Raw genomic sequence first — 8,183 nt, forward strand, 5'->3', positions numbered from 1 at the left:
GCCCCCCCCCAGTGGCATTTTAGTCCACTCATGCTGTTATACAACCACCACCGGTATCTAGCTCCAAAATACTTTATCATTTCAAAAGAAGACGCCTCTACCCATTAGCTAGTCACTCCCAACTCCTCCAGCAACCACCCATCTGTATTCTATCTCTGTACCTACCTATTCTAGACATTTCACAGAGAGTCATAAGTGACCACTGTGCCTGGCTTTCACTTGGCATAAGGCTCTAGGGGTTCATCCATACTGTAGCATGTCCACTGGGGTTCTGACCAATTCCCATTTAGAGATGTCAAAGCCTTGGGTGAGGGGCAAAGAGAAGGCATACATGACAACTGGTCATCTCTCAGCCCACCCAAGCCAATCAGAATTCTATTCACCTAACTCCCCCCTCCACCAGCAAAAGCCCCTCTCAGGGGGCAAATCCATCCCCCCCGCCCCATGCACTACCCAGGAGAGTGCTACAGCAGGCATCAGGGCTAGACCTGTTAGGGACACCAGAGTCCAGCCCGGTCCTGCCCTGGGAGGTCTTGTATTCATAAAGAGAAAGGCAAACATTTAAATACCTGTATGCTTTTGCTGAAGAAAACAAAACTGGGCAATCCCAAGAACAAAGCAATCCTGAGAGTTTAAAAAACAGTATTTTAGCTGTGAGGACAACAGATTATAGTCTGACCCCACTGTGGCATCAGCAGAGAATGGGTCAGAGTGTTATCAGCTCCTCAGACAAGGGCCCTGAGTTGTGAATATAAATGCAACTGCTGAATTCTCTTAGGGAAAAAGAAAAATCAGTCCCAGTACTGAATATCCACTATGTTCTAGCAGGAATATCAGAATCGTTTCCAGTATATACTTGTACAGTGTTTCTACCAAGTCTTCCTTTCTTCTGGACATCATAGCTACTCCTATCTGCCGCAAAAACAGCAGGGATTCTCAGCTTGGCACGGCTGACATTCTGAGCAGGTAATTCTTTGCCCTGGGGGGCCGCCCTGTGCGTTCTAAGATGTTTAGCAGCATCATGGCCTCCACCCGCTAGACGTTGCTGGCACCCCTCCCTGGTAGTGACAGCCAAAAATGTCTCCAGACTTGGCCAAATGTCACCCAACGGGCAAAACGGACCTTGGCTGAGAACCACTGATGTAAAGTCAGGTGAAAGAGAGCAACTCCAAAGAGCTTTCTCACCGGGTCACCTGAAAAACTGCAGGTATGCGATCTTGCACTGTGCTTCCAAAATTAGGTTAATTACAACCAACTCTCAATTATCCAGGGACCAATTATCCACATTACTCCGCCCCCCCACGCTACACTATCTGAGGTCTCCCCAGTTCACCATTCTCAAGCAGTGGGTGCCATCGGGAAGAAGGAATTTCAAATCAAGGATGCAGACACACAGGGAGTTTGGATTATTTATTTGTTTAGGATGGAGAGATGGGGGCATGTTATAATGCTTGTGAGTGCTTTACTGCTGGCCAGCCTTTCCCCAGCCCCTGGGAACAGAGGCACTCAAAGGGTAGCAATCCCTTCCTGTCCTCCCTGGATGTCAGGAGCTCCCTGAGTATCTCCTTTTGGCAGGGAAAATCCTAGTATTACCTACCCTTCCGGGCCTATCTTCAGGCAAGTGGATAAGCCGAAGCGCCTTCTCTGGGGAACGAGACGACACAGGGTATGAGAACAGAAGATTAACCAACAAATGCACAGAAAGGGAGAACCCAACTCTGGTACTATAAAACTAAAGTGAAGAGGTCTCTTCCAGTCCAGCTCCTGATCTCTGCCTCTCCTCCCTTCGACAATCCAACTCCTTCTAAGAGTTGTTATCATTTACCTTCCCCACCATCTCACCTTCCACTCACTCACCAACCACAGCACTGCACTGAAACTCTTCTCATCAAGGCTGCCAAGGAGTCCCAGGCTGCTGAATCTAGTGACCACTCTTCATCCTCACCTTGGACACAAAGTCCCAGAGGGCAGAAACTTTTGTCTGTTTGTTTCTGTATCCCCAGAACTAGAACAGTGCCTGGCACATAATGGGTGCTCAGTATAGATCTTTCCAGTAAATGAATGAGTGAATCTCACTTCATTTCTGCAAGGCATTGCTAATGCTGACCACTCCCTCTCTCTTAAAACATATACTCCTCTTAGTTCCCAGAGAGCCACAAACTGCTGGTTTTCTTCCCACCTCCCCCAGGGATTCCATCTCTGCTGCCTTTATGGTGTGCACTTTCTTGGTCCATCCACTAGATGCTCATCAGAATCTCATTCTGGGCTCCTTTCTGACTCAACAACATCCCATGGCTAGACCATCTCATTTATTCCCTTGGCCTCATTACCACCTGGAAAGGGCAGTACTTTCTGAACTTCCCGTACCTATTCATCATGGTCTCTAAGAACTTCTGGGCCATTTTCTAACAAGCTGCCGCTACCACCCTTGCCTGCCCCAGGTGTGGGCCCATAACTCATTTCTGGACAATGGGAGCACTCCATGCCTCTGGCCAGAGGGAATGGCTCAGAGATGCTCATGTGACCCACACCAACCAACAGGAGTCTGGGCCAAGCTTTCAATGGGTGGTGATGGGCAGTTCTCTCTTGCCCCCTGAGCAGTCAGGAGTTGTGACCATCTTGACTCCTAAGGGGAAACTGTGCCTAGGGGTTCTGTCAGGTCCCAACAAAGCAAATAAAACGAAGAGACAAAAACCAGGAACTGATAACTTCATAGGAAACCTAGGGTCCAGCTATGCTTACCTCCTCCCTCTTCTAGGAGTTTCCAATTAAATGACTCAATAAATTTCCTTTTTGTTTCTGCCAGTTTGGGTTATCTACTGCCCCCTTGGAGATGGCTGAATTTAATCCAAATGGAGGGGGGAAAAAAGAGGAAGGGTCTAATCCTCCCCTGTAATCTGCTCAAGCTATAGTGGTGTGTTCTCCCCAGAATGCCATGATGCGATGCTCTAGAACACCTGAGGGTAAGTCACAAAGAGCCTGGCAGGGCCTACTGCTTCCAGGGAAGGCTTTCCTGAGAGACCATCATGTAAGATACCATCTCTGTCCAAGCCAGTGGACAGAGAATGTGCCAGCAGCTGGACCCCAGGGGTTCTAGCCATCCCAGCCAGGCACCACACATGTGAGTTGAGGAGCCCAGTCCCAGCAGACACCATATAGAGAACCAATCTTCAAAATACAGGGATGCATGTGGGCCATGCCCACCATCTTTAGTCTTTGAGCCAATGACCACTGAGGCCCCAAACATTCAGGGATAGAGGCAAACCTACCCACCGTGGCCTGCCCCAATGTCTGATCCACATGGTCATGTGGATATATAAAACAGGTGTTGGTTGACATTACTAGGTTTTGGGGGGAGCTGGTTATGCAGCAAAAATAACAGAAGCACTCAGAGATCTCTTACCTTTGCCACACCATCCCTGAGATACCAACGCCCAGGCATTACTCTCTCAGAGGGAGTCCTGACCAGAAAAACCTCTCTCGCAGAACTGAAATGAAGTTATCGATTTGCCTGTCTGTCTCCCTTACTGTAGAGCGGACTCCTCCGGGGCTCAGCACAGCATCTGGTGCTAAGATATCAGGATGTATCTGATGAACAAATGAATGGAAGAAAGAAGAGCCGCACGGCACTGCCCTCTGTGAGGATGCTCCAAGAGCCCTACAACTAGCCGTGTCTTCGGGGGCTCTGCGGAAGGGAAGACGCACTGCAAGTGTTATTATAATAATCGTGACAGGCTCCAAGCCTGGTAATCATTAACCATCCCCAGGGGAGCTAGTTAGCTAGCAAAGAAGAAAGCCCCCTCCCCGGGGCTGGGAGTGCCCGGTGCCCTGACGGCACTTGGCTTCAAACTGAACTCCCCGTGCCTTCTCACGGAGCCGATCTGTCTATAAAATTGGTGGTTTCTATAGAAACAGAAGCACTGTAGTAAAGCGAAGGGAAATCGTACATTCTGTCAGCGTACAGAGATCAATCCTGTTCTTATACAGGGCCAGGACTCTTTCACGCTTTATTTTTGAGCATCTCAGCTTTCATTTCCATCCCAGCCGTCTCATCTCATATTTATGAGGCTCCCGCCCTGGGAATCTCTTCCCTCCTCGCCTAGCTAGCTGCCTTTGTTAACTATGACCACAGGCAGAAGTATGTAGAAGAGCATGGAATCCCCAGCATCCCCTTGGGGTGCCAACAGCTCCAAACCCCAATATCAGAGGAAGAAGTGGAATCCCTACTCTGGGTAGCACGTGAAATGATGGCCAGGTCCCCTACTGGTGAGGCCCCATGACCCCCTTGACTGGACATTATAAAAATCTGCTCTGTAATCAGGTACTTGTTTTACATGCCTATACCTTAGCTTAGACAGTCTCCAAGCTCTTAAATATTAATATTTCTGCAATCTCTGTTTTGTGCCCCAAAGTGCAAGTGGCTTCCTAACAGGCAAGGATTTAGAACTTAGCCAGTATTTGAATTACTCATGCCATCTCTTGATCATCTACAGAGAAAATTAGAAAAGGTACAGGTTGTATTTTAATATTTTAGATGAAGGTCCAAATTTTGAGATGCGTGTTAACTCATATTTTTATCTTGTGTCACTCTTAAAACAGAAATAACGTGTTTTCCTCATCAAAGAGGCCTTTAATAATACCTATTTGAATCTGACCTAACAAAACTGTGTTTTGCCTTTTTCCTGCTCTAATACATGACTTATTGGATAAACAGGAATAAAGAGATGGATGAATGAGAGGAATGAGGGATGCTGGATGGGTGATGGACAGATAAGCAAATCATATCCACCAAAATCATTTTTCCAAAATGCAAATCTAAACATCCTTCCATGTATTCACACCCAACCTTTCTGAGCACCTACCATGTGCCAGGCATGTTGTTAAGCACGGAGCTTCAGCAGTGGATACGTAAGGCAAGGTTGCAATCCTCCAGGAGCTAAGATTTCAGTACCTTTGGAGCTGGAAGTATTTGGAGAGGAAGCAGAGAAAGCATGCAGAGCCAACACCCTGGTCCAGGTGATAGCTGACGGGGGCCTGGCGTAGGATAATGGACGGTGGACACAGGGAGGCAAAGTAGATCCAGAGCGATCAGCTGGTCTTAATGACCAACCGAGTCACAGCCCTGAGCCTCAATCTCAGTTCGCCCCCTTATTAGGTGGTAAAAGCCTCCATCTCCTCAGCGATAGATCATGAATCCCTGCATCTGCCTCCCAGAGCTGCTATCAGGAATCAATGAGATGAAGAAGGTCAAAAAGTCAGGCACAAGACCTGGTCAATGATTTTTAAAACCAAAATCCTCTCTTTAAGGAAAAACACCGGACCCCTGGTTCTTGCCCCCAGAAAAGGAATGCTAGAAGCTAGAAGCTGTTGGGGTGAAAGAGGAGGCAGAAGGTCCAGAGGAAGGACTCAGAGGCATGGCAGAGCAGGGCCATGAGCCACTGCCCTCCTCCGCAAAGGCTTCAGCCAGCTGCCCACCACAAGCCCACTTCACAAACGTCTTAGTCCACAGAGCACACCATCTTCCTCTGTCCAGTGAAACCATTCCGGGAGCCTGGGTTCCACTCATCCCTTCGGACGCCATCAGCAAACCAGAACGCCCATGGCTCCAGATTTAGGAGACTGCACAAGATAATGTATGTCCTGCTCCATCAGAACCTCTTTGTTTCACATACCCACCAAGCACATAGAAAACAAAACCGACCAAGTACACCTCAGCTGCCTCAAGAAGTTCTTAAATACGCTTTTCCACTTGGTCCACGCGACAATCCCGAGGGTGGGTTACCGAACAAGGGGTTTGGAAATAGTCTGCCACACCTTGCTGTGTGACTTTGGGTAGATAATGAACCTGAGATTCTTCTTAAGTGAAAAATGGATACAAGAGTACTAACCATAGCACCTAATGAGAAAATGAGGGTTTTATGTATACCTTTAAAAAATTTGGGGCTGGATAAACTAAATGTGCCTTTGCAGAGACTTTCATGCCTGTTCATAAATGAAATGTGTCCCCTCCAATTTCCTCCTTGTTAATACCACTCCTTCCTCTACAGAGCCTTCCAAGAAAACTGGACCAAGCCAAATCAAAACAAATTATGAAACTGAAAGGAGACCAAGCACATCAAAACCATATGGCAGTTCCCTCACCTGGGAGTGAGCAGAGGGGCAAGACTGCATGAAGATGATGGGTGGACAGAGCTGACCCCTCCCCCCAGGGCCAAGGCAAGCACAGCAGAGCACACACTGAGGCAGGCATGACCACCTACGGCAAAGGCAGAGGTTCAGAGGCATTAGGAAACTTACCCAAGGTCACATAGCTCAGTAAGAGGTATGGCCTGAATTTGAAAGCAGGTCTCCCTCCACATGCCCTTGCCCGTGACATCCCCCAGTGAATCATGCTGGACAGAGGCATCCGTGAGTCAGCACATGATCCAGAATGTGCTTATTTGCAGCAGAATCTGAGTGAACTCTGCCCCTCAGGAGTAGTTCCTCACCCCCGCCTGCACTTAGAGACAGGAGAATTCGGTCCTCCACAATCCTAAGAAAGATTCCAGCCAGATTCAGAGGAGTCATCAATCTGAGGCTGCCAGGCAGTGGAGAAGCCAAATCATCTGGCTTATACCAAGGCAGCAGAAATCCCCCTCGATGACTCTTGGCTGTATCTCCAAGGCAGACCCCAGATGAGCAAGCCCATCTAGACCACGGTTTCTCAATCCTGGCATTATTAGCATTTTGGATAATTCATTGTTGTGGAGGCCAGTGCTTTGTAGCATGTCGAGTGGCATGCCCATCCTCTACCCACTCAATGCCATTAGTGCCTCTCAAGTTGTGATCACCAAATGTATTTCCAGATGCTGCCAAGTATCTCCCAGGGGCCAAAAGTGCCCTCCATTGAGAATTATAGCCCTGGATAGATGTCTCACACTCGAGACATGAACAGGTGGGCAGAGACAGACGACAGGGGCAGTGGGGCCTCCAAGACGTCTCCCACAGAATGGCTGCCCCACAGTACAGTTCCCAGGCTAAGACGGCACTGCACATTCTGGCCGCAAGCCCGACAAAGCCAACTGGCCTCAGTGGGACTAAGAAGACCCAGCTCCTAAGAGACCCAGCTCCAAACAGGATGATATTTAACGGATTTCGGGGCAGTTTTCCCAAGAAGAACAGAGTTTTCAAGGAGACCAGGATTTTGTACTATCAGGTCAGGAGATGCCTTCCTGGAGAGAACTACAGGATGCAGAACCATGCTTCGTAAGAACACAAAGAGGGAGTTGTTGGAGGATACAGGGTAGTGTTCCTGGGACAAACCTCCCTCCCCTGGTTGGGGATGGGAGTCGTATTCACTTTTGCATCTTCTATTGTTAAAGGTATGTGCCCATCAAACAGTTCTGCCAGCCTGTGAGCTCCAGGAAAGAGAGCCGCGCACTATCTAGGCCTTCAGAAGCCTCACCATGTGCAACGTGCTTCCTTTAACATGAATCTCTTAGGGTTTCGTTTTTTTTTTTTTTTTTTTAACGTTTATTTACCTTTGAGAAAGACAGAGCAACAGAGCATGAGCAGGGGAGGGGCAGAGAGAGACACAGAATCGGAAGCAGGCTCCAGGCTCTGATATGTCAGCCCAGAGCCCAACATGGGGCTCAAACCCACGAACCATGAGAGCATGACTTGAGCCGAAGTCAGACACTTAACCAACTAAACTACCCAGGCTCCCCAACATCATCTTTAAAGACAGGGTATGTGGGCAGAGGAAAGGAGGCAAGAGAGACTTCCTGCTATACAAGAAGATGGAGCAGACTCTAAAGAGCCTATATGATAGCACATCTCCCTCAAATCTGGCCTGAGCTGAGCAACACATCAAGGCCTCACATGATGCCTGCTACCCACTGCTTTCTGCCTCCCCTTTGTCCAAGGAGATCTTGGGATCACAGTATTGGGAGAAGATGGAGGAGGAGAGAATAGGAATGGGACAGAGAGGAGGGAAATGGGGGGGGGAGGAGGAGGACAGGAGGACACACACAAGAGCTCATTCCCCATGGATGGCAGGAGTTCCAGAAACTGCAGACCCTCCCCTCTCAGTTAAAACCTACATCGTCCTCCCAGTAACAATCAGCTGGATGATCATCATTAACGTTTACTGAGCTTTTCCTGTGTACCAGACACTATTCTACATGCTTGGCTGTATTAACACC

The 8,183-nt window shown here is 48.5% G+C and overlaps 1 long non-coding RNA gene across 1 annotated transcript; it reads left to right on the plus strand.

Annotated features, from left to right (window-relative positions):
* The first annotated feature begins 2,991 nt into the window (after nt 1-2,991).
* Nucleotides 2,992-4,664, plus strand: LOC115274746. The gene is made up of 2 exons (XR_003901228.1): nt 2,992-3,121; nt 3,534-4,664. It is a non-coding gene; the product is annotated as an uncharacterized LOC115274746 (long non-coding RNA).
* Nucleotides 4,665-8,183: the final 3,519 nt, after the last annotated feature.

The sequence above is a fragment of the Suricata suricatta genome, chromosome 12 (genome assembly GCF_006229205.1).
Source record: "Suricata suricatta isolate VVHF042 chromosome 12, meerkat_22Aug2017_6uvM2_HiC, whole genome shotgun sequence".
NCBI lineage: Eukaryota > Metazoa > Chordata > Mammalia > Carnivora > Herpestidae > Suricata > Suricata suricatta.